Genomic DNA, 26,072 nt, shown 5'->3' on the forward strand with positions numbered 1-26,072 from the left:
GCTCGTTCACTGGGTGGGGGTGGGGAGACTCTCTAGGTCTTTCCCTTCTTGCAGGAGAACGAGGATTAATTTAAATGGAAAGTTTTGGAGCTAATTCGGCTCTCAGTCTCTGTCTCTGTCTCTATCGCTGTTTCTGTTTCTGGCTCTGTCTCTTCTTGTTTATTCTCAGCTATCCCTTGTCCAGCGTCAGCTCTTCCTGCCTTGGGTATTGGCCCATTCATCCACTTTCTGTAGCGCGGTAACCCTATCAGGTTAGTTTCTCTTGGGAAATTGGGTAAGAGGAGTGAGAGAGCTCTAGGTGGCTTATTTTGAAGAGTAACGTAAATTTAGTTCAGGGGCACATGAATAAATCCATTTGAGCAGCAGGCTTTAAAACTTGCCCTCCTTTAACTTTATATGTAACAGAGGCATTTGTGTGACTTAGCTATTCTAAGTCGGGCAAGGAAGAAAGAAGTATTTTATACTGACTCTCTATAAGTCCAGTACCATCAGTATTAAAAATGAAAACTTAAAAGCTTCTTGGAAGAAATCGGTTATCAGGATAGGTCAAAATTTCATTTCAAGCTTTTCATGACTGAAGAGGTTCTGAATGAGCAAAATCGCAGGATGCCTTGGCCAGGACAGTCCATGAGAAAAGAGAATGCAGGGATGAGGGTAGATTTGGGTTAAACAATAAGGTCTAGTTCGAGATTGTTAGGCTTGTGACAGTCCGTTGACAGAAAGCTTCCTACTTAAAATTCTTAATCTCATCCACGTTCATCAGAAAACTGCTTTAACATCTTTGGAAGGATTCGTTTTCTTCTAAGAAGGAGAATGTGACTTATTGCACGTAAAGGTTATACCTCATGTCAAAGTAAGGACAAACGTGGCTCTATCATTTCCGGTGCTAAAACATTCGAATAACGTGGTATTTCGCTTTCTTCCATGTGATCCTTTCAACGCCGTGTGTACTTATGTCAAAGGACACTTCTAGTAGCTGTTACAATGACATGCTAGATTATAATAGTAATCACCATATGTTAATCATTTATTCTGTGCCAGATATTATTATGAATATTAGCTTATTTGTCAATTTAATTAAATCTCACAACACTATGACGTAAATGGGTTGTAGCAGACATTGTTGGTTCCCAGACAGACCTTTCCACTGCACTGTAAATTACCTTTAGCTTATGTACATTTTCCTAGAACTATTGCTGGAGTCTTGAGCCTGTTCTGAATGTATAGATGAGAATGACAGACAACTGAGCCTTCAAACATGTACTTAGGGATTTTGCTATATAAATATCATAGATCTTTCCTACCTTAGATGGCAGGACTCTGGGTGGCGTGTATTTCACCCTTGCCCTGAGCAGAATCAAGCACCAGTAAATTCTAGTGATAACTTGCTTGATAACACTTCCTCGTTATTGGCACTTTTTACTTTCCTTTCTTACTTTCCGACTTCCCTAACAGTATTTACTAAAACAAACAAAAAAAATCTCCCAAATGGATTACATATACTTGGATCTTTGCCTCACAGTTGGCTTGTAAAGAAGCACAGATTAAAATAATCGCTACATGAAATAGTACTCAATTTCAGACTCTTGAGGTGGGATTTTACAATTGGATCGTACACTGGCTAGATGGCAATAAATATCTGCTTAGTAGTCGGGTGAGACAGAGCTGGTAACATTTTCAGGAATGAGACTCTTAACCCGTGGTGAAGTTGGACTGAGCTACAGGTGGCGGCAGTGTACAGGATCATACAGTGTCGCATCATTGCAGCAAGCTGGCCAATGGATTATAAAGACTGTCCCACTGGTTAGTAGTTGTTCTGTGCCATTTTCAATTTTCTAAATTTTTATTAGCACATTTGCAGTCCGTGGTGGTTGCCTTTATCGTGCGAGGTTGGTACATGTGTGTAACACCTTCTTCTTTTACATCCCTCCCATCTCCTTCCCTCTCTTCCCTCCCCTTTCTTCCTCCTCCCTTCCTCCATCTCTTGGTCCCCTTTCTATGCAAAATATCTATCTTCCTATTTCCTACTTATCTATCTTAGTTTTGCCCTTTCATTTATGCATACTATGGGTTTTGCGTAGAAAAGAAATCATGATATTTAAGCTTGTGTATCTGATTTATTTCACTTAATATTATGGTCTCAAGGTGCATCCATTTTCCTACAAATGAATCAAATACATCCTTCTTTGTAGCAGCGTAGTACTCCACTGTGTGTAAAATCACATCTTCTTTATGCATTTATCTATTGATGGACATACAGGCCACTTCCAGAGTTTAGCTATGGTGCATCGTGCTGCTATAAACATGGCTATGCGTGTATCACTGTAACATGATGTCTTTAATTGTTTTGGGCAGATACCTACCAGGGGCATAGATGAGTAAAACACAATTTCTGTTTTTAGTTTTTTGAGTAATCTCCATGCTGATTTCCACAGTGGTTGTACTAGTTTACATTCCCAGCAACAACTTGGAAAGGTGCCTTTTTCCCTAAAGCTTGGCTAACATTTGTTATTATATGGCTTATTAATAGTAGACATTATTTCTGGAGTAAGATTAAATCTGTGTTGTTTTCATTTGCATCTCTCTAATGCCCAGAGATAATGAATGTGTTTGTTTATTTGACATTTGCACTTTTGAGACATGTTCACGCATTTTATTAGCCCATTTTTCTACTGGGTTTTTTGTTTGAGGGGTCTAATTTTTTACATATTATATATTTTAGACAGTCCTCTGTCCAAGGTGTAGGTGGCAGAAATGTTTTTTCTCCACTTTGTAGTTTGTTGCTTCACTCTGTTGGCAGTTACTTTGCTGTGTGGAAGCTTTGTAATCTGATAGAATCCCATTTGTTGATTCAAGATGTTATTTCTTGTACAATTAGGATTCTGATTAAAAGTTTTCTGCTATGCTTATGATTTTATGAGTTTTACCTATTTTATCTTCTAGCGGTTTGTTTCTGTTTTAACATTTAGATCTTTGACCCATTTTTATCTTGGTTTTAGTACATAGTAAAAGCTATGGTTCTAGATTCAATCTTCTGTGTGAGGATAGCCAGTTTCCCGGCACTATTTGCTAATGAGGCTGTCTTTATTCCAGTGTATCTTTTTGGCCCCTCTGTCAAAGATCATGTGGATGAATGTGTCTCTTTTCAGCTCAGGTCAATATTTGAAAGCCAGTTTGCCTCTCTGCTGCCTTCTAAAGAATTCTTAATCTCCAGATATCAAAGAGCAGAATTGTTTTAAAGCTCCGTCGCACGTACAGATTTTGAGGCAGGAAGATTTACAAAGATGGGTGAATTTACAGCCCTGGAAAATCTTCGAGGCTAATTACATGGCCATGATAAAAAAGAAATGAGATCCTGAAATATGGAGTGAAGCTATGTTGCTGGCTGTTTTGGGAAACTAGCCTCCCAAATCAGAAACTTCTAAGTCAGAAGTATCTTCTGCCTGTTACTGACATCCTTTTCTTGCTTGTTAATCATTTAAAGACCTCATCTAAGGTATATACCTTAGAAAATGTAACTGGCCCACCTCAGGATCTGTCCCAATTCTCATTGCTTCTAAACACTAACTAGACTAAGACTTAAGATGGCCTGATAAAGAAAGTACTATATCTATTTTGGAGGAAATAAATTATTCACATACACTTCAGGACCTGGCTAAGTGTATTGTCAGTATTCCAAATATGATATATTGGAAAGCATGCTATGAATAAGTAAAGTTATTTTACAATTTAAGGCTTAATGTTCTGGAGTTGATATCCACAACCATACATAATAAGCTGCTGACATAGCTCCTTAGAATTGGACAGAACGATGCCTGGGTAAGATGGTATTCCATGAAGGAGTATTGAGGAATGGCTCAGAAAGCTTGCCATTTAAGAATGTAATTTTATACACAAAAAAAGAATAATTGGCCATGTTCTTCTGAATGTCCTGGAAAGAACTTCTCTTCACCTTAGCTTTCTGAATACCTGCACTGTACAGATCACCTGCACTGTTGAGAAGCTCAGTGGAGGCTTCCCTCAAGATGGAGAATAAAATATACTCTGAAAAGATCTCCCTGCAGTTGACAAGATTCTGGACTAGTCAAGCCGAGGGATTTCCCAAAACTATCAAAATCAGAATGATTTAATTGCTGGCAGCACTCTCAGAGACAGCCAAGAATCCCTAATACTGTACCCAGAAATTAATAGTAATGGCCTATAGACTACAATGATTCTAAGTCAAGATAGATAGAAAGAGTACTACTTAATATCTATAAGAAATGATCAGGAATACAGGATCAGAAGGCTTAGGTCACCATAGCGAAGGAAAGTCATGCTCTGTTGCCCAGTTTCAAACAGAAAGCTATTCTCAGACCTGGAGTCAGTAAGTTTAAGAAAAATTGTGTCCTTAGGAAATGACCCTGAAATGCCCACCCTATGTTTACAATAATAATTTTCCATTCTTTCTCCTAAGAAACTTATGATCACTTCTTCAGCAAATTTGTATGACTGGATAAAAGGGAATATCCCTATCTCACGGAAGTTTACAATAAGATCTGAGATGACTCCAATAAAAGAACAAAACATCATGAGTTACTGTAAGAATGCAGAAGCTAGTGAGAAAGTATCTTCTCTCAAAATGTGATTCATGGTGAGGATAATGTGTCATTTCCTCCTTGGTGTGTCATTTGGTATGGATGTACTTGGTCACTCGCGGTACCCTCATGCTGGTTCTTTAGCCTAGGGTGCAAGACTCAGAAGGGGAAGTAGGGTCAAGTGGACACTCCTGAACTTGCTGAACTTGGCCAACAAAATGAATCAGAAGCAATGTACCATTCTGTGTGGAAGAGCAGGGATTAGTGCCACCCTTAAAAATGTGAAAGGACACAAGTTCTTACTATATCCCTGCTGGACTTTTTGTTTGTTTGTTTTGGTACCAAGGATCAAACTCAGGACCTTGAGCTTGCAAGGCAGGTGGCAGCACCACTGAGCTAAATTCCTGTCCTCCACTAAATCTCCATTTGACCCTGAAAAACTCGGATGAACCAAGGTCGATGATGTTAATCCATCTACCTGGTAACATGGAAGGCTGCCAGCTTTGGGTGGGGCTCTCAGTACATCAAGTCTGCATTACGAGATCTGCTGATATTTGTGCCACGTGTCATAGAAGACCGGTGGTACTAGAGGTTTCTGTGGTAGATGAAGATGCCATTTGTGGGTTTAGCAAGCCCCAAGAGAAAAGTCACAGTACAGACCATCTCCCTATTGTTTTCAGCATGACTGTGTCACTTGTAGCAGAAAACTATTTATCCTTTGTAATTTCTCACATGCTACTAGTCCCTAATCGAAGCAAGGCATTGGACTACCAAATATCAACTGACTATATGATGGAAATGACTCTCTTCAGTTTTATATTACCAGCACTACCACTTTGAAAGATCGAGAAGTAATGCATAGTGTAGAAATGATACAATAAATGTCAGGCCAAAGGAAGCCAGCAGGATAAGAGTATTAAGATGACTCAGAATCCTTTCCCATGTTATCTTTCTCTATCACATTACACCAGTTCCATAGCTCAGGCTTATGACTTTGCAGGCAGTTTCCCGTGACTAGGTATCTAAATGTAAGGGATGCTGGTTGTCATGTTGACGAAATTCAAAATTGTACTACTGCTATACTATAATCCTACACAGTGTAGGCCTGAAAGCAGTGGTAAGATGAAATCCTTCTGTGGGTAGAGAATTCTGACTGGTGCACTTGGCCTGGAAGTACCGTAGGTTTGGAAAGGAAGTAATCTAAGGTAAGAGTATGTATAGACTCTGGGCACAGAAACTGGCTTGCGGTCGCCTGAAAAGAGCAAGGCTGGAAGACTAAAGGCAGAAAAAAGAGTAACTGAATAGGAATCTGATGTGCAAATCTTTATTCTCACATCAGTGTCCACATACACTGCAGAGTTACTGAATAAATATGAAAAGATGATTTATATGATATATTGGAAAGCATCTAAGTCCTGCTCATAGCAGCACAATGCTTTAAAAAAAACTGGCCTTTAATTAAAGTAAGCAGAGTGTCAAGCATGAAGGTTATTCAAGTGTCCCTTTTGCTAAGGCACCATATTTTACACAAAAGCTAAATGTTAACCCATTAATAGAAAAGACTGAGGCTGAACTCTCAACGTGGTGCCATTCTTCAAGAAACTAAATGACTACTTGGTGGAAAATTGAGTAACTTGGACTTCTTTCAGCCTAGTGAAGACAACGATTTGTGTTTGCTGGAATCGATACATATATGAACTTTATTTTTCCATCCTATCCCATAGCACCCCAGCCGCTGCTACTGTCACAGGACAGAGAATTTCCAATTTATCATCATGGGAATCTCACAAAAATCACCTTGAATGAAACATGTGTGACAACGGACAAAAATATGTTGATCTTCACACAGGCATCTTAAGTCATAAGCAGCCAAGCCAGCAGACGACTACAATGGCCTCTTAAAGACATAGATAAAGCTCCAGCATGGAAAGTACATCTTCAAGGAATTAGGATATTGTTCCTCAAGTTGTAGTATATACTTTGAATCAACACCCATCATACAGGTCAGCATTCCCAGCACACACACACAAAAGTGCATTCAGAAACCAAAGTGTAAAATTCAAAACTGTACCATTGCTACACTGTAATCCAACTCAGTGTAGTCCTAAAAGCAGGAGTAAGATGAAATCCTTCTGTTGGCACAGAGTTTGACTGGTACACTTAGCCAAAAGTAGGTGTGGCTGCCAGGTGTCGTAGCATATGCCTGTAATCTCAGAAGTCAGGAGGCTGAAGCAGAAGGACCACTGCAAGTCCAAAGCCAGCCTGGGCTCCATAGTGAGTTCAAAGCCAGCTTGAACTACCCATCAAGACCCTGTCTCAAAAAAACAAAAGAAAAGAAAAATAATAGGTGTGGGAAGGAAGTGATCTGAGGTATGAATAGGAACCCACTGTCTGTACCAATTATCCACTTTGGGTCTTTGTGTTTCTTGCCCCTGCTACTTTAAAGTTTTCTGGATTAGTCTGTGGTTCTTGAATAAAGGGAATTAACTTTTATCAGATGACAGAGGATGGGTTCTATAAAACCTAAAGCTATGACTTCAGCATGCTCATTTCAGATTCATCACACTAACAGATCAGGATGCAAAGAAGATTCATGGTACCAGGAAGGAAAATTGACCCTATTATCATGACATGAGAGTTGTTGCTACATAATTGGGATAATACAGAGCACTAGGAACCCAGCCACTTGCTTTCTCATTGCCTTGTGATGCTCATGCAAGACATCGCAGCAAACTGACAGAGCACAAAAAGAGAAAGAAAACAAAAAAGGGGTGAAGACCCCTCAGAAATGAAGATCTGGTTTACCCAAGAAGAAAGCAACCTAGAGAAGCAGAGGAATTGGCCAAGGCGAAGGGATCTCTGAAGGAAAGTAGAGGAGATGCTAAATATGAACTCCTACCTCAGTCAAGTTGATCAGCGCATCCTAAATACAGGAAGGGTACCCCACATAGAAGATATTACAGTCAACAAGCACACACAAAGGCCATAGTAACTCAAAGACAAAATGGGACTTGGTTTACCTTCCTATGTACCTAGCTTCATTTGTGGGGTGGTCTAGGCATGAATTCAACACAGTCTAAGAGTGAGATGGAGAATAAGGTGAACTGTTGAAGGCTCAACTTGAGCTTACAGATCTGTGCCTCAAGAAAGCTTCTTACTACTCCATGTTTCTTCTTTCATGGACTCTCATCAAACTGGGATAAACACAAATGGCACGTGTGAAGTGTTCACCCTGTTCCGTTCACTGACAAAACAAACAGGAAAAGGAACTATGGCCTTAGAGAAAGGACCCTTATCATCCCTTTACCCTACGTCAAACATACCAGTTTCAGATTCCTGGGCTGCCAAGAGGGCTGTTGTGGACCCTGAGATTGAGGCTGCCCAGAATGAGAAATGGAAGCTGTTCTATTCTGTTTAGCGCTCATCTCTTCTAAAGTAGCATGTGTACATATATGAGTACAGTCATACATAAGCAGTGTCTATGTGAGATTTACCAATGCCTTTACAGATTTGTGGTGTCCGATATTATATTTAACTCAATTCCTGATAGGCCACATAGCTAAATCTCAGTGGTGCAGTAAGCTCAGGGAAATTCTGTTATCGCATCTCCAGAGTGAAGAAGATGGCGGTGAAATCACTTTCTGTGTACAAGTGGAGGGAATACAGGAGGGAGGGCAATCAGTGTGAGAGGCGTTACCAGCAAGGAACAGCAAGCAAGGTAAGGTAATAACTCATCTCCATGGTTCCTAGGGAGGATAAAAGGTAATCAAGATTTGAAGTTGGTGTTCGGTGATCTTCTAATTACAGTGGTGCTCTGTGGTTAGAGGTAAATTTAGTTTTTATTACCTAAATTCAGCCTTTTCTTTTCAATCTGAGGAGTGCTGTCCTTAGAGCAGGCTGGTGAGATCCAAGTACCTTGACCTCAGTGTGCTGTGGCAGCCTGCCGACCTCACCCTCACGTGTGCAGAGGAGTGTGTGGAAGGATGAACTAGAGATAGCCGTGCAATGAAAAATCTGGAGCTAAAATATTTGGGAGTTATAAAAAGTAGTGACATAGTTCCTGGAAAATTTGCTTCAAGTAATACCTATATGTGCTCTGTCTTTGTTTAGTTCACTGTCATTGATGAACCTGAAGTCTGTGATCTAGTAATAATGAAGATATGTAGTAGACATTAAGAAATATTATGTTAAGATGATAATATTCAGAAGAACAGAAGAAGTTTAGGATCTTATTATCAACATAAATCAGTACACTCTTAAAAGTGTTGTTAATGGATGTATGGTTTTTTAAAAATATTTTTTCTTCAAAGATACTTACTGTTTAAAAAGCTGAAAATACTATTTAGGAGAAATGTCATAGTTGGGAGGAATTTGTAAATGATTATTGCATGACTAAAATTAATAGAAATATTTGTTGTAATATATGTACAAAGTGACTACAAAAATTAAATAGAACAGATGTAAGAAAAAAGTTTTTGGTTTTTATAGTTTAAAAACATATTTGCTATAGTGTTTCTTCTTTTATCTTTTCTCCATATGTGCTAGATTAATCAGTTTTTTTAGCTTTTGTTTTCTGTTAATAGCAACTGCAGAGTTCCGTTTTGCCAATAGTTACCTTCCTGCTATACACACGAATATTTCATTCTTTCTCTTTTAATATAACCAATTTCAATAGTATTGTACTCTCCAGGCATTAAATAAAATTTCTGGCCTGAAAACGCAGCCTCTGTGATTGTCCAGGTACAGGCCTGGACACTGGAGACACGCCAGGTGATTGCTTTGGGGTTAAAAACAAATTCACTTATACGTACTTTGGGGGGACTTGGGTCATTTGCGGTGGCCCAGGCTGCCTTTGTTTTCTTTACTCTTTCATTACCTGTATCTTCACCCACTCCTTACTGCATCCTCTCTAAACCTGTGTTTATTTTTAGGTCATGCTCAAAAAATCATTTTTATGTCACCATTTTGGATTTTTAGAATTTCAATCTTCTAGGTTTGAGATCAATATTTTCTTATCTGCTTTACTTCTTTAAGGAATAACTGTGCCTGCTCTTCCTGTTTCCAGGGCAACTCTGAAGTAGACTTGACATTGAGTATGTCATTTCAGCCATGCTTTGTGAAGAAGATAAAGTCGATTTACTTGGCTGTTGTGTTTTCTTCATTAAAACACAAAGGAAAGAAATGACTGGGTAATAAAAGTAGTAGCTAACAGAGTAGTATTTGTATTTTCCTTGAAGCGCAAGATACATGAGGTCTTCTACAGCAAACTTAAAAACCTTACAAATTCACAGATGTGACTTTGCTTACTATAACTCAAAGGCAAAATTTAGATTTTATTTTAAAATAATTATTGATGATTTATTGATTTAAAATAATTATTATCATTTAGGAGGAAAACCCATAGCTTCTTGAATTTATTATTCTAGCTGCTTGCTGCTCTTTTCTTTGGCGTACAAATAAGCGACTTCTTCCAGTACACATCTGACTTCCTCTTACCTTGTGCATCCTCGGCATTGACGTGACTCCCCTGCTCTTTATTCCGATCCTCGCCATTACTGTGGCAACTGCGCCAGCACTTTGTGGTGAACACAAAGCATGGTAAACTCCTGTATGTGCTAAACCAGCATTTCTTCACCCCCAAATTTTTAAATTTTGTAATTAAAAGTGCAAAGAAATGGAAATAGCTTAATTTCACTACAAAAGGAAGGGAACTGGGGATAGGGAAAGAATTGACATATCAAAGATCTCTGTGGTTATTAGAGAGAATTGAGATATAGTAAAGGAAGAAAAAATGTCTCAAAACGTAACTAAGGTGTGACTGCAGAATGCAAATAAAATTATATAACCAGTATACATCCTCTCTAAACATACACATCTCTAAGCATGTACATCTCTAAGCATATAAACTTACATAAAATAAGTTTACATAAGCATATAAACTTACATCAACTTAGTATAAAAGTTAAGAACTTTGGGAAACTTTAACGGTGCTGCCAACTTTAGAAAAAGTCATCCCAATTTACAGTGTTGACTTGGCATTATACAGAAATGGACAACCATATCGGTCTAGAAATGTTCATTTATTTTTATTTTTTATGTTTTTTTTTTCCCCCTGTGTACAGGGGTAACACATTGTACTAAATATGTAAGCTCATATCTACATGGGTTTGATTACAGAAACTAATAAAGTATTCTCTAAATAATGAAAAAAGAATAAGATAAGACTATAAGAGTGAGAAGCAATTTAAATATGTTCAGGGACCATTTTCATCTCCAGAATTAAGAATTATTTTGATGTTACATCATTGCCTTTTCTCTTTTACTTTCCTTTTTAGTTTTATTTTAGGATTCCCTATTTTTAATGTTCATACAGAGATTTCTTTAACTGAAATACCAAATAGTTTCTTTGGTGTGAAAAACTATACTAGTACACAGGATCCTAATGAGACAATTAATAATGTGAAATAGGAAGTAAAGGGCTAAAGGTGTAGGGAAAGTGGGAAGGGTGGGGGAAAGGTAATAAGGGAGAGGAAAAAAATATGAGAAACTGAAAAACTGGAAATAAAGTGTTTGTAAATGGGGAGGGGAAGAGGGGGTGAAGGGAGGGCAGGGACAAGGGGAAAAATGAGAATCAAGACCTATTATGTAAAGGTACAGAATCCCAATGATGAATGTAATTGTATTGTATCTAGATTGTACCAATAACCTCAATAAAAAGAAAAAAAATTTTTTAAAGTCAAGAACTAGACTGGAGATGTAGCTCAATGGTGCTGAACCTGCAGGGCAGGTGCAAGGTCCTGTGTTTGATCCCTGGTATGAGGGGGAACAAAAAGTATAAAAGTAAGCAATTATTGTAACAAATTTTTTAAGTGCAGGAAGAATACCTTTTTTGACTAGTATATTTTGATAAGCTTATTAAGGAGGTAAAAAGAGTGTCAAGCTATTTCCCATGTTTGTATGTAAAAAAGGAAGTAATTCTGTCAAATAAAATTGGGAAAGGATAGAGGAGTGCAAATGCTGTACCAAAGTGAAAAGAAAATCACTAGTAGAGCTAAAGAAAGAGGCCAACTATGTCTAATGGATATTTACCAATTTATTTGTTACTGAGTTTAATTTCCTCCATCTTATAATTGTAGCAAATTTTCAATTGTTCATTCATGCTTTTCAGAGATGATTATTTCCATAGGAAATTTAAAACACTGTGTAAAGCAATGTAATTTGTAAAGTAAAATAAAATGTTGGGCTGAAAGCTTACCACCTCAACCAATCCTACTACAGAAATTTAGAACATCTCTGAATGCTTCTTTCATTTAGGAATTGACAAAACCCACTAACTGCTATCATGCCACTTTTATTCATTCAGCCATAAATTATTGACTTTTTACCCTTTGTAAAGCACTGTTAAGCATAATTCAGTAACTAAGTTCACTTAAAAAGGGATAGTAGTAAATAGCTATAAACTCCTATATAATCATCCACTAAAATAACTTGATGGACATGAAGTATAATGGATATTAAGTATAAGTACAGGTAAAGATGGCTCCAAAGAGAACACTGGGATACAGGACAGAAGCCTGGCTTGCCCTGGCACACCCAGCTCTCCCACCTCTTGCTTGTGTTCTCAGGATAACTGCAGAAAATTTAGTAGTTTGACGTGAACAGCCTGGGGGTCGTCCTCACCCTCCTAGGACAGGACGTCCTTCAGTAACGTAGCAATCACAGTGGCTTCTCAGGCGTGAAGTCCCCCACAGAAGGCTCTCACGGTCCCTCATGTGCGGTGTGACACACAGACAGAACTTCTCCAATCCTGGGCCTGGGCGCGGAGGGATTTGTCAGGGAGCGGCGTGCTAGTCTGGAACCCTAGGCTTCACTTGTCCCTCGCTGCCTTTCTATAATTAAGCTGCCTCACTTAATGTAGTGTGTGCTTTGTCTCATCAGACTCATGCAAGTGGTAGATTAGCCAGCACAGTGATCCTGCTTCACAGAGGAAATTAAAAAGAAAAAGAAATTAAGTGTGAATTTTATCTTAAAAGATAGATGAACGTTCCTTAAGTGGACAGTGGAATCCACATGATGGGCGGGGTAAAGTTGGATACAGTGGATTAACAATGTCTTGAGTGGGAAAACCACAGCATAGTTGGGGAAGAACAGAACCGAAAGCTTATGGGCAGTAGAAAATGTGCCTGGATAGGGTCTAAAGATCACACAGTCCTCTCCGGCAGCCACAGAATTATCCACGGTCTTTAGGGCATTGCCTGAGAAGCAGGGCACCTTGAGAATTGGGGTGTTGTAGTCAAGCCGGCGTTACATGAGTCAGAACGTGAACCCCACGCATCTTCTGGAAGAGCCTCCACTGTTGGTCGATGTCACTTCTCCTCTGCGTTCCTGAGCTGCCTTAGCTTTGCTTATAGACTCACTAACAGCCTGCTCTGAAATGGGTATTTAAGGCTGGGCTTTTAAAGTGCCAAATTACAATGGAAAATGACTCTGCCATAAAGAAGGATTCACTCATTCGTCTGTAGAAAAATGGATGAACTCTGAGATCACAGTGGTAAGCAAAATCAACCAGATGTAGAAGCTTAAATATCACAAGATGTTTCTTATATAAGAAATTCAAAATATAAATAAAGACCAAAATAAAAGATAGAATATAGAGAGATAGATATTTTGCAAAAGGGATGGGGATCAAAAGATGTGGGGAGGAGAGGAGGGCAGAAAGCAAAAGGGGCTGAAAAACAGAATTAAGATATTTTCACGTACAGGTACATGTACCAGTTATTGACCAGGAATGTCATCATTAGGTATTACAAAAATGTACTAATGAAAATAAATATTGAAGAACAAACAAAACAGAAAAACAAAGGATCATGGCATTAGCTGGGACATTCTACACATATTACCTAGAATTCTCCATATAATTAGCAAAATCTTGCAATTCTTTCTGAGTGAAACTGTCGCATCAGATTGTATACTTACTTTGTGACTGTTGCTCTAAAATTATCACATAGTTAGTGCTTAAAATAATTTAAATATGTTCTTCTAGAGTTTTGAAAATTCCTAAAATACAAGGCTGCACTATTTCTGTAGGCTTCACGGGGGATTCTCCATCCCTGTGCTCTGGGCCTTTTCTGACTCTGAGAGGTGTTCTGCATTGCTTGGTTCATGACTCTGTTCTCCAACTTGAAAAGCCAGCACAGCAGCATCTTCCAGTCTTCTTGTCTGAATCTTATCCTGTAGCTTCTCTCTCATAATAAAATTTATGAATACTGAGCACACTCAAATACTTCAGGGTAATCCACCCATCTCAAGATCCTTAGTTTACTGACATGTGCAAGTTCGTTCTTTTATACCAAGTGGCATATTTGTGCTCTTGGAATGAAGTAATGGACACATCGAGAGGGAGCACGATTCAGCCTTCCATCCCTAGAACATGCAGAGGTTGGATATTAATCACTGGTCTCAAGGCAGGGAAGTCTGGAAAGAGTGCTGCACGAAGAGAGCTGGCATCTCAGTGTAAAGTAGGAGGCTGCGTCATCATCAGAGATGGGATGGCAACAGTTTCTAGAATGATAGATAAGAGCTACAATTTCCTGGATTCTGTTTTACACTTCCAGGAGCATGATTCTGAAGGCAAAAGTTCAATAACACCTCTATTCCCCTAGTTCTTCCAACAATTTTGTAAAATCCTTGTCATGCCCATAAATCCTTTGCTGCTTAAAATATCAGCACAGTTTCCAATTCTTGCACTGAACCCTGATTTCTAGGACCTGAGAGCCAAAAATATATGACACTAGTGGAACCTCAGAGTAATACTGTGACAGGTTTTAAATTTGGAATCCCGGCCCCAATAATTAATAGCTGCACAATCTTGGGTAAATTGATTTTTTTTTCCTTTTCCTATTTCCCCCCCTAGTAAAATAGAGGTTATATTACCTCACTACTAACAATTGTTTGCTTTCTTATTTTTAGACTAATTTATATTTATATAATATATATATATATATATATATTAAATGATCTGGTGCATAGTATTGTTATACACAGCATTACAACCCCCAAAATAACAGCAAATATTTTATTTTTGAGCACACATAGATTATTCACAAAAATATGCTGTTTGGGTCAGTCTGGTATTTTTTAAAAGAAGATGATGTCACTTAAGTAATTTTAACTACTTAAACAAAAAGGAAAGAACCCCTAGTGTATCACAAGGCTATCATCTGTAAGAATGAGCTACCACGTGTGGGTTAGGGAAGACAAGGGAATTTAAAATAGAAGCTTAAAGGGGAGGCTTACCGGGTGCTCAACCTAATTTCTATGTGGCCAGTGCAGTCGATGATGGTAAATAATGAGGTTGATTCTAAAAGTGTTGGGGTGAAAAAAACAAAAACAAAAAACAGAGTCAAACACTGCTAGATTTCCCTGGTTGGAAATATTATTTAAAGAGCTGATAAGAGAATGGTTATGAGAGTAGGATGTAAACAGGACGCAAACACAAGGCAAACAGGATGGGGCGAGTTCCTTTTCCCTCTTACTGTTTTGAGTCTCTCTCTAGGGCACAATAATAGCTGAGCCAAAGAGGAGCTCCCGCATGGCAGCCCCGACAGCTGGAAGTGAATACCAAGGATGCTTGTGTGTGTGTGTGTGTGTGTGTGTGTGTGTGTGAGAGAGAGAGAGAGAGAGAGATTGAGAGAGAGAGAGAGACAGAGAGAAGCGCTGTGTGGTCTGAGTGTGGTCACAAAGACTCGTGTGTCTTGTGTGGGAGCTTGGTCTCCGGGGTGGTGGTGTTCAGGCAGTGGAACCTTTAAAAGGGCAGCCGCACGTCAGAAGGGAGGATGCTCCAATGAACTAGATCTGGTGAGAATAGGTTGTTGCGAAGCAAGGCCACCCCGAGCCCTTGGCCCAGTGGCGCGTGGTCAGTCCCTCCCCACTTCCCTGCCATGACAGGACGCAGACAGCCTGACTAGGGGTCTGGTGTCATCTCATGAGCCTCCACATCTGTGAAATAAATAAGCCTTTCTTCTTTTATAAAATACCCGGCCTCAGATGTTTTGTTGTTGCAACACAAAATAGACTAATGCAACTAGGAAACTCACCTTTGAATAGGCAGCATTTATACAAAGCGTCATGCAAAAAACTGAAATTTCACCTTGCCACCGAACACAGTACATCTGTCTTTTATACAAGTGAAGGAAGATGGTGTCCACTTCCCTCAGAATAAGAAGTACCTTCCCTAGCCTTTTCATCCATCTCTGAAAGATAGCCACACTCTCTACTTCTGGGCTATGGATGATTCTTCAAATTCTGTCACAAGTTTCAACTGATTATTGTGTTTTAGAAACATAGCTTCACATAGAAAATTCATACAACATTAAAGAGGAGGTACGGATAGTGCACCAAGAGAAGCTCTAAGGAGTGAGACGAATTGTTCCATCTTTTTTTCAGTGGGGGGGTTGAGACAGGGTCTCCCTGTGCAGTTCAGGCTGGCTTTGAGCTCACTGTGTAATCCAGGCTGGCATCAAACCTGCAGCGATCCTTCTGCCTCAGCCTCCCGAGTGCTGGGAACACAAGCATGCACCACAATGTCTGACACAATTGTTCCATCTTTTACCACCTCTAATGAAACAGTCCTGAGGTTTGCAGGACTTAATTTTCTGGGGAACAGACCACTATATCTGAATATCTTCCTTTGACAGCTTTCCTAAGTAAAACTGTATTATATTCAATCCATTGTTAACAGGTTAGCCTAGTTGTTACGTATGCTATATTTAATATTATTAAAAAGGTTTAGAATTTAGATTTCCCAATATTTTCTAGAGTATAGTTACATCTTCAGATTTTTATAACATCTTCATATATCCTCTGAAGATACTCTCCTCACTCCTTATTTTCAGATGGTTATGCTTGTGTTAGACTGTACATTATTTTTCTTACCTATGTATGCTTTTATCTGTTTCAACACATGTAACTTCATGTTATTACTAATCATAACAATGTATGTGTGAACTTTCAGTACTTTTTTTTATAAATGCTGAACTGATGTATTTTAATTGAACTGTAACAGACTTTAAAGTGCATTGATACGTTTTTGTCTCTTTAAAGTTCCTTGTGTGTGACTCTTCACGCTCCACTTTCCACTCACATTAAGATTCGATTTTTACAAGGAATATGCCAAAAGGCAAAAGGGGCGAATGCTCAGCTTTCATGTGCAGAATGGGATTGCTATTAGAAAGGAGGCAATTACTAAGTTATCTGAGGCCAGAATTTACTAATCAGTTCACAGGATTTTACTATAAAGCAGGAATAGAACCAAGTGACAGTAACCTAGGGGCAGTCATTGTCATGCTGAAAGGAACAGCTGTCTTTACTGACCTTGGACAAGGGAAGGAGAATGCACGAGAGATTGCAGAGGCAGAGGTGAGATTCCTGTATTGTGACTTCCTTTCTTCATGCCAGTACCATGTTTGATAAGGGCAGATATCAGAGGAAAGAGGAAAATGGCGTTGCTTTTGCCTTGGGCTGTGTTTGGAGCCTTGGAGACCACATATGCGCTGACTTCTCTGCACACTGAGGTGGACAAGATAGTGGTAGGGGAGGAGTGCAAAGGACTGCAGCACTCTTTCCAATTCTTTGTAATAAAGGCTGATAAAAGAGCAGGCAAGACTAGGGAAACTCTTACCCTCCGCTTTAACAACTACAAAGTCTCCTCTTTACCCTGGTACTATTTTAGTAAGAAAACTGAAAGGAAGCGTCTTATAGGCAGTTGAATTTAGAATTGAGAGTGTATTAATGCTCTAGAGATTTTGTTTTAAATTGAAAGGCACTGTTTGAAACAAAAGAAAATGAGCTATTGTTAAAATTCCCCTTCAATACCATGCCTGTTTCTCCTCATGGAGACTTTAAAGAATTACAGATAATAAAGAACCTCTGCATTCTTTCGGACATCTGGGCAGTCTGTGTGTGAATTTAATATCACAGTAATTATCTAGTGGTTTTAAAGAGCTTAGTAACAATGGCTGGATGCACATAATTACATACAATCTAACTCTTGCATTTTAGGAGCATACAACTCCTACAGCAGAGAAAAGTGGGGATTACACTGTTTAAATATTTCTTTAAATTATTTTGGTTATGCTGCTACTACATAGCAGGAAATGATTAGTATTCAAATAAAAGTATTCATTTATTTCACTCATAGCATTTATTACACAGTTGTGAATTTTCCATCTTTTATGATATTTTGCTCTTTCCATTCCGGCATATTTATTACGATTTATTTTAAAGAAAAGCTAATAAAAATTACCTGAAGTTTTTTAAAAGACCAATATTTGCAGAATTGGTGAATGCATTTACAACTAATTGGTCATGAAATGATTGTTGTTGTCAGAAAGTTTTGAGAGTTTATTTTGTTTTTTCTATTATATTATTTTTTATCCAGGGTACAGTCTTACATTTTCACTTGTGCCTAGGAGTTGACTAGTTATATTTAAAAGGAAACAACAGAATTTTAATACAAATTATCATGTAAATATAATTGCTACCATATAATTAATTTTCTTATTTTCATGTAGATTATTTGCTACTATGTATTATTTTACTTGCCTTAGACAAGTATTAAAATCCCTAGGCTGGAACTACATTCCATTAAATATCTGCTACAAAATGTTTATAGAAATGTCCGCTCTACGTGTACAAACTTTTCAGAAAATTGGAAACTTAATATTCAAGTTTTATATAATTCTGTTAACACTACCCTTAGAAAAAGAATTAAGGGAAATTTATGACCAGGGTACTGAAATGGCTAACAAAAAATCTGCCAATAGACTATCTGCTGGTTTGGTGCTACTCATAGAGTTTTTGTTTTACTGCCAGAATCAAATATTCCATTTTTAAAAATAAAATAAATAGAATGTCTGGGCCACTGAGTGATTCATGAATTTTTGCACCACTGGTGTCATCAAATAAAAGAATTTACATCCTCACTTTTTTTAATGTTCCTATTTTTTTTTAACTAAGAATTTCATCATTTTTCCTTGGGCTCCATTTAATTTGCATAGCTTATATTTTCTACCTCTTTTTTGGTAAGTATTGCTTTATACATTTTTATACTATTGCTTGGTTGTTTTAAACGCACTATTCTTAATGAAGTATCTTTTTAGCATGCATATTATTCACTGGAATAATAACTTGAATGTACTAGGCACTTATGGGGCAGATTGTACGGCTTCTCTCTCTCTCTCTCTCTCTCTCTCTCTCTCACACACACACACACACACACACACACACACGTGCACATGCGCAGTCTCAGTTAACACAACACAATAATGGAGCTTGATACTTTTACTTTGTCCTTATAAAGGAAGATGCTGAGAAGCAAAGGGTTAAGAGTACCTAGTCCAAGGTCACATGACTAGCAAATAAAAAGGCCTGGATTACATTACTTGTGGTTGGACTTCAAAGCACACTTAACTAAGTTTTAGTGAAAATATGATTAGTTTTGGATGGTAAAATACTATTAGTATGACATAGATTATTTCACATAACTATAAAATGTAGCAGTGCATTTCCAAATATTGCTAGATACTTAAAAACAGCAGGACAATTTCATTTACACGCAGAGTTTCTGTGTGAATAAAATGACATCTCCCAGCTGCCTAGGCTTGGGATTGGAGGTCTTTACAGGCAGAAGTCATGAAGAAATGGCAGCATCTTTCTTTCTGTCTCTGGAAATAATCCTAGGAAGGATCATATTATTTTTCTTTGGGCCATATGCCTAGACCTGAATGATGGTCAGAGATTTGAGACAGATATGGACAACAGTCAGCCACACCTAACCCACAAAGACATAACAGTATTACTGTAAAAAAGAGGTCTCATGATTCCCCCAAAAGGATGCTAGTCATGCAACAAAAAAAAATCATTAAATGTCCATAAGCCTACTAATACATTTTGACATTAGACTTTGTGAACTTACTGAAAGCAAAAAAATACTACATAAAACTTCACAAAATACTGTGAAGCAAACTTTTCTGCATTTTTTCAGCTAACAGAAACAGACTGATGCAACCTATGTTCACATTATATGTAAGTCATCAAAAATTTGATGATAAATTACATATCCAACCACATTGCTATTAGAAAAATAATGTAAAAAAATTACATTCCCAGATCCAAATGTGATAGCATCTAATCTAAGCAACTTTCTTCAGGATTAAATATATTTAAATGGTAAAATTAAAATCTGTATAATTAATCATTTAGATATAATCTAATATCTTATGCATCCTACCCCTTGGTTTACCAATTTCCTGAGGGCATAAAACCAAGAAGTAGAAAATCTGTGTTGGATGAATGTCAGTTTTATTCACATTCTGTAGGTGAATAAATGTGATTGCTAAGGAAGGAACAAGTTTAATGAGACAAGTTCAGAAGTTATAAAAATCTTGAAGCAACAGCATGCACTTTATGAACATATTATGAAAAAGGAAAATGTTATTGGGAAAAGGAATTCATTTAAAACACCTAGGTTATTATTATTGAAGAGGGGGATGGAATTACAGATAGTGTGAATCTTGGCTTGCATGCTCTATATACATGCCGTGTCACAGTTCTTTATTTTTAAAAATCCATCTGCAGGAACAGCAAGTAATTCAATCTAAGACAGTTCTGGGATGCCTCACCCCATCAGAACTACCTCATTGCAGGGCTGTACATCAAGTATCTGTGGTGCCCGCGAAATTACAGTCCACACAGACTCTGCACACTCATCCATCACGCCTCCAGAGAGATCCAAGTACCAGTCACTGTGGAATCCACAAATCTGGGTCCCCGTCACAGGTGTTAGAAACATCGGCTCACTCTCAGGCCTCAAACGCTTTGTCCCCTTCTCTCCCGTTTCTTCACCTCATGAGACAAGCAAAATGCCTGACCCATAAACTGTTATTCTATAAAAGATAGAAGGGCAGTTGTTCTTCTACTTCTAAATCTGAAGAAAAAACTATCTGGGAACAAGTACCCTGATGCCTGACTTCCAACTTCAAATAGAAAGGAGGGATAAACACTGAAGATGAACTATTATCCCCCCCCCAATTTCCAGCCTGAATCATTCACAATTTCATTAGAACTGTCTCTGAAATAATACGGCAAGTGTCAAGAAAATCTCATCAACTCTACCCACCTCAAAGTGTGGTTTAATCAAATACATCTCAGCTCCATTGGGTTGGAGATAATGCTCAATATGGATGTCAGCGGGATCCCTCGCAGAAGCTACATGAAGGATGAGGAGACACCATTAGCAAGAAAAGGAGTATAAATACTTAAGAACAACTAGAGACTGAACTGAAGCAGTCAGGCATAAATACTTTACCTAAAATGAAAAAATAAAAAGCCAACTTGCTTCACATATTGAAACTAAGGAGTATTCACTATGTTGGAATTAAGAGTCACAGACCTCTAGTCCAGGCGGCCATGTCCTGTCTGTCCCCAGCAGATCTGGAAATGTGACTGTATGTGGCCCATTCTGGTGGTACTTAGTAAATCTTCACTTAATGAGTGGCTAGGAACCCAGGTGATCTGTGGAGTGTATAAACAGCCACCTTAGACGAGAGCAAACAATCATATTTTTCTATGTAATATTCCGTGTGTTCATTTAAGTCAAATTCAAATATAGAAATGTTCATTAAGCACTTTCTGTTCCAGACCTTCTGCTGGAGTTTCATGTTGTTTAGGTCACTTAAATCACATAACAATCTGCAAGGTATTTCTATGGAAGTTAAATCCTGAGGACAGGGAGCATTTTTTTGTTTAATTCTTCACTGACTCTCCAGTCACTGCAAGGGTTTGAAAAAGTTATTTTAAAAGCAAGATGTCTACACATCTTGATATATTCTTTCTTTTAGTCTGGTTCAGCACTCTTCAGACTTCAGTGACATAAAATATATCATAGAGGAATTTGTATCCCAAAACACTGATCATCTATACTATGGGCAAATTAGGGATTTGCAATAGTAATTTTTTTAACACCCAATTTTCAGATTCTTTTCTAATCTAATCTCTTATCAAATATAACTTTGATCTACACTAACTTTAACCTCATTGTGACTTCAGCTTACCTTGTTTCTGCTTGGACTTGAGAATATGCTTTAACTACTGTGTTTGTACACATATTTGAATAGTCTTGAATGAGAAGGCTGTTCATCACCTCTTTCTTTACCATGCAAGTTCACCCACATCCAGTCACATAAAACTGCAGAGGAAAAGTCCTCTGCTCCTTGAGGCTCTGCAGTCAGTGCTGCTGTCACTTCTGGCAGTGTGAAGACACAGTCAGTTTTATCTCTCATTCCAAATTGTCATTGCTTCTCGTCTGGTTGCTATATTTTGATGATGAGAGCTGCTTTTAGATACGAGTAAAATAAAAAATTTCTATTTCTCTTTTAAGAATCAGGATTGGTCTAATTTCAGAGTCCTAAGATTGCAAGGTGCATTGTTTAAAAAGTTGTTACTATTTATAATCACTTATCTGCTTGAAACAGGATTTTATTTTTGAACTGATCCAACAAAAAATCCACAGAAATAAATCAGAGGCAGAATTCTCTGTAAGACTGCAATTGTCACCTGTAATCCCCAGTGTCAAACATGCCACTTCCTTTAGTCTAGCCTGTCAACAAAGTAAACTTGCTTCTGGTGGAAATTTTAAGTGAACAATTATTAAATTTTAAGTTAACTTAAATATGCTTACTTGTTTTAAATGAGGTTTAAAACAATATTTTCCTTTCTTTCTGAAAGTTCTGCTACTGAAAATAGTTTGGACACTGCTGTATTGCTGGAGGTTGGTGAATTTTTTCTTCAAGAATCAAATATTAGATATTATTGGTTTTGGAAAACAAGAGGCAAAATCAAGGATATTATTTACAGATTTATACAGCATTTAAAATGCAAAAATTCTTAATAATTGTTAGCATTGATTTAGCCTACAGTTTGCAACCTCTGCTTTACCCTTGTACCTCTCTTTCCACAAGTGAAGCAACTCTTAGCAGAGTTAAGTTTCCTATGAAGGAAGGTGTCATACATACTGCAGCAGCTGAAAGATATGACATAGATTAGAGAGCAAGACTGTAAATGTCTGACCTCTCTGGATCATTAATGAATAACCTAAAAGGAGCACAGATACAAACAGCAAAAGACACCAAACTTTAGCTGAAGTCTAAACCACACACATACACACTTCGTAGATACTCACTATGTAATAACCATGTTGTTCAAATTCAACTCTACTGAACCATTTGAATGCAAAGCAAAATTTGTGGAAGTCATAAATAATTCATATTTAACATACCAGAAATGCCAGATGGCTAGGAACTCTGTATGTGTGTATTTCAACTTTCTACCTTAACTTAATAAACTATTTGTTTCCAACTTTTAGACATTTGATATATGCAACCTAATAAGTGAAAAAGTGAAACTAATGCAATAGCTTGTTTCTCTTCTTAGAGCCATAACTTTATGTTTTGGTGTGAAAACTGGAATATTAGTGATGTGATTAGGGTTTTTCTAGCAGAGAATGACATACATCTGGTAGGAACAAGATTCCACTTTTTTGGGGGGGGATTATTTCAATTAGTTTTACTTGGCAAGGCCTTCTAAGAAAATAATAACCTCAACTCCAGTTCCCTTTACCTCTTTACCCCTGTACTTTTACTTGCCTCTGGGGCATATTCTGACTGTGCAAGAAACAGGTGACAGGTACAGAAGACTTAGTGTCCCCTAGGAGTGCCATTAATCAAAGACTCATAGAAGTTATTCTTTTCTTCTTTATTGGGATAAATCTAAGGGCATGGCCTGTGCTGACAACCAGGTGGAATTAAACTCTAGTTATCTATGGTAGTTAAGTAGCTTCAGAACGTGTTCTTTGTTAGTTACTCTTCTTTCTTATCTTCTTCTTTTCCCTTCCCTCCTCATCTACCAGTGTTTCCTGAGGTTACTTTCCAAATAACAACTTACTCCCGAATCCCTGCCTCAAGGTTTGCTCCTCGAGAAATTCCTTGGTTTTACGTCTATATGTCTCCTCAAAATCTCTTGTGCTTCTAGGTGAGTCTCTGCGGACCCGACTGAACTCCGCCCTTCTCTCTCTGCTCCCTGGCTTCCAGGAGGGATAGCACCTCTTCCTCCACCATTCCCTTCTGCCACGGTGCTTCTTGTTCGTGGCCAGCAAACTGTGGACTGAAACATCAGCTAAAATCAACCTCTCCTATTTAATTTGTGGGTGTTAGGTACTGAGTTTCAGTGACAAGAAACACAACTAAGATGGATTTTGGTGTCAACAGTGGGGACTGTACTTGAGCATGGGATTCAGAAGCCTTTGTAACTGGTTCATAGGAGGAGTCTGGAAAGGTTTAGACATGTCAGCTGCAGGAGTAGCCACTCTAGAATGCTGTAGGGCAAACTTAATAAGAGATTCTGATCAGAAGTTAGAAGGCCAGAATGCCATAGATATATGCAGCTCATTTAGTTCAGGCTCAAGAGGTTTAGGTTGTTATGAAAGACTCTATTGACAAATAGACTCCTGGCATGCATCTTATGCTCTGGCAGAAAATCTGTCTACCTTTGACCATATCCTGAACCTTTTTAGGAGACTGAATTAAGGGTTTTGGACTAGATAATCTGGCAGAGGAAATTTCAGGGCAGCCCAACATTTAGGTAATGGCCTGGATACTCTTGGGTCATACATCAAAAATTGGCAGCAAAGAGTATAGCTGGCTGATTTTAAAAGTTTTGAGTTTTATTGGAAAAGAAGCTCCTGTAAAGTTGTGTCCTATAAAGACAGAATGGAGAAAAGCTTGGGTGAAGATAGGATTAGAATTAAAAAGTTACCAAGTACTATCTGTCAGAAGAATTTGAAGGGTATCTAGAAGGCATTTGGGGAAACAGCAAGACCCTGACATTTGACCTGCAAAAGTAAAGGACTTTGCTTTGAGAAGGGCAAATGTTCTGCAGAAAGACTACCTAGGGAATTGATTCTCGGGGCTTTGGTTCATATGCTCAGCCATCCAAGCACTAAGAGGCCTCTGCAGCCATGATGCAAAATGGCCTGGCTACTGCTCAAGTTGGTGGCAGGGCTTGGCATCATCTATGCAGTGCTGTTTTCACATGCATGCTACATGCAACTATTAAGAGGTTATGGAGACTTCCATCAAGATTTTGGAAGAAGCCCTGGGAATCCAGGCAGGGTACCAGTGAGATGGCAGCCTGTGAAGCTGTGAATGTGATGCCAAAGTTGCAGTGGAGAGTTCTCAAATTTGGAGAAGGGAGGAGTGTGGAACATTTAAGGAAACCCACAGGCAGTGAGCAAAACCAGCCTCCAAGAGAGAAGCCAGGAGGAATACAACTGATGACATCATAGTGCCAGTATTGCCTAAGCTGTTTGGAGTTTGCATCTTGTCACAGCTTACCCCAAATGCGAGACCTGGAGCTCTAGGATTTAATATTTCCCTTGCTGGGGTTTTATCTTACTTTGGCTGCATTCCTTTCTACCCCTATCTCCCTTTCAAATATGAATGTTCAAAGGGTTTACCTTTCTTTTTGATTTTCGCAGAGGCTCACACCTAAGAGTTTGCCTTAAGTCTTTGAGGAGATTTTGGATTTGGACTTTTCAGCCATGCTGAAATTGTTAGGGTTTTGGCAAAATTTAGAGACGTACTGAATATATTTAGCATAAAGAGATGTGCATGGCTTTTTCAGGGGCCTGGGTGAAATGTTCTGGTTTATATCTAGGTGTTCTACCAACTCCTCATGCACTCATAGACAGGGCTTTTGGGAGGTGACTGGACTACGGGAGTATTATAGAGGACTTGTAGTTTGAAGGCGGGTCTGGTCAGAAGTGGCAGATCACTGTGATCTGCAAGGGCTTATCTCCTCCCCCGACACCTCCCTTCTCTGTGTGTGTTTCCTGGCTGCCACGAAGTGAGTAGCTGCCCTCTATTAGGCTCTTCCTTTACACTGCTTCTTCTCTGAACCACATGACCGTGAGAGAGTGGAATGTTGTACAACGTGGACCCAAGTAAACTCTTCTCTAAATTGTGAGCATCAGGCACTGTATTTCAATGATAAGAAAGTGATTAAGACAATGTTCAATCTGGAAAAAAAAGGGGGGGAGAATGAAATTCTCCTATTTGGGACTGGAAAATCTAGACTTTAGACAGGTATTTGTTTTGACAGACTGGTGAATGTCATTAAAAGGGTATAATGGCTATGTTTTTATGCTAATTTAAAAAATTAAATGTGGCAGGACTTTGAATTATCCCAGTTATTAAGAATAACTTAAACTGTGATTCACAAACTTTAATATGCTTAGGAATCACATCTTGTTATAAATAAGGACTCCTGGCCTCCTACCTTAGGGATTCTGATTCAGTAGGAATCCAGATTACAATGAATAGTTAGGCTATGATAAAGCGTTAGAAATATGCAGTTATGTAGGTGTTCGGAGGATCCTACTTG

At 38.4% G+C, this 26,072-nt stretch overlaps 1 long non-coding RNA gene across 3 annotated transcripts in view; it reads right to left on the reverse strand.

Annotated features, from left to right (window-relative positions):
- The window catches only part of LOC104864299, an 89,787-nt gene extending 67,836 nt beyond the window's left edge, over nt 1-21,951 (reverse strand). The window contains exons 1-5 of one of the 3 annotated variants that reach the window (XR_780832.3): nt 21,689-21,951; nt 21,028-21,149; nt 20,755-20,843; nt 14,874-14,937; nt 13,563-14,000 (exon numbers count right to left, since the gene is read on the reverse strand). This is a non-coding gene — a long non-coding RNA (uncharacterized LOC104864299). Of the gene's footprint in view, nt 1-13,562; nt 14,001-14,076; nt 14,139-14,873; nt 14,938-20,754; nt 20,844-21,027; nt 21,150-21,688 lie in introns of those variants that run through there. The other 2 variants (XR_004518261.1, XR_004518262.1) reach the window with 2 other exon arrangements.
- Between the last annotated feature and the right edge of the window lie 4,121 nt (nt 21,952-26,072).

This window comes from Fukomys damarensis, unplaced genomic scaffold, assembly GCF_012274545.1.
Source record: "Fukomys damarensis isolate Sample0158 unplaced genomic scaffold, DMR_v1.0_HiC HiC_scaffold_3, whole genome shotgun sequence".
NCBI classification, from domain to species: domain Eukaryota; kingdom Metazoa; phylum Chordata; class Mammalia; order Rodentia; family Bathyergidae; genus Fukomys; species Fukomys damarensis.